A 669-nucleotide genomic window follows, 5' to 3' on the forward strand; every position below is an offset into this window, starting at 1 on the left:
GATCTATCTATCTATCGATCTATCTATAGATAGATAGATAGATCTATCTATCTATCTATGCTAGATAGATAGCATAGATAGATAGATCTATCTATCTATCTATGCTAGATAGATAGCATAGATAGATGCTATCTATCTATGCTATCTAGATAGCATAGATATTTGAAGGAGTAAAACACAGCAAAACCAAAAGCAAAAAGGATGAGAAGAAGCAGAACATTTTCATATATTAATTGCTAAAATTGATTAAAAATTGCAGAAGACCTTAGAAGATAGTAAAAACCAGTAGAAACAGAAGGCAAAACAGAAAAGCAGACTTGCAGAATGCGTAGAAAGTGTTAAAATCAGTGGAAGATGAAGGCATAGAGAAAAGTTGAAAAGGTGAAAGGTAGTAAAACCAGTGGAAGGCAGTAGAAACCAGTAGAACCAGAAAGCAAAACAGAAAATTACACTTGCAGAATGCATAGAAACAGATTAAAACAGAGCACAAGACAAAAATACATTGAAAGAATAGGAGAAAGTGTGACATGGTTGTACTCCAGAAGAGCATGACAGAAAACAGTAAGACCTGTAGCAACAAAACTTATAATTCCATAAAGTAGACACACGTAGCTACATTTTAATGCATAAATTATTTCTCTACAGTGAAATATGTATGAACAGCATCAT

General features: G+C 32.9%; 1 protein-coding gene and 1 long non-coding RNA gene across 3 annotated transcripts in view; both read left to right on the forward strand.

The window, feature by feature from the left end:
• The window catches only part of LOC103155633 (uncharacterized), a 92759-nt gene that overhangs the window by 82774 nt on the left and 9316 nt on the right, over positions 1-669 (forward strand). The window lies entirely within an intron of this gene.
• On the forward strand, positions 71-668 carry LOC107833736 (uncharacterized). The gene is made up of 2 exons (XR_001659499.1): positions 71-335; positions 474-668. It is a non-coding gene; the product is annotated as an uncharacterized LOC107833736 (long non-coding RNA).

The sequence above is a fragment of the Poecilia formosa genome, unplaced genomic scaffold, assembly GCF_000485575.1.
Source record: "Poecilia formosa unplaced genomic scaffold, Poecilia_formosa-5.1.2 Scaffold438, whole genome shotgun sequence".
Classification (NCBI taxonomy): domain Eukaryota; kingdom Metazoa; phylum Chordata; class Actinopteri; order Cyprinodontiformes; family Poeciliidae; genus Poecilia; species Poecilia formosa.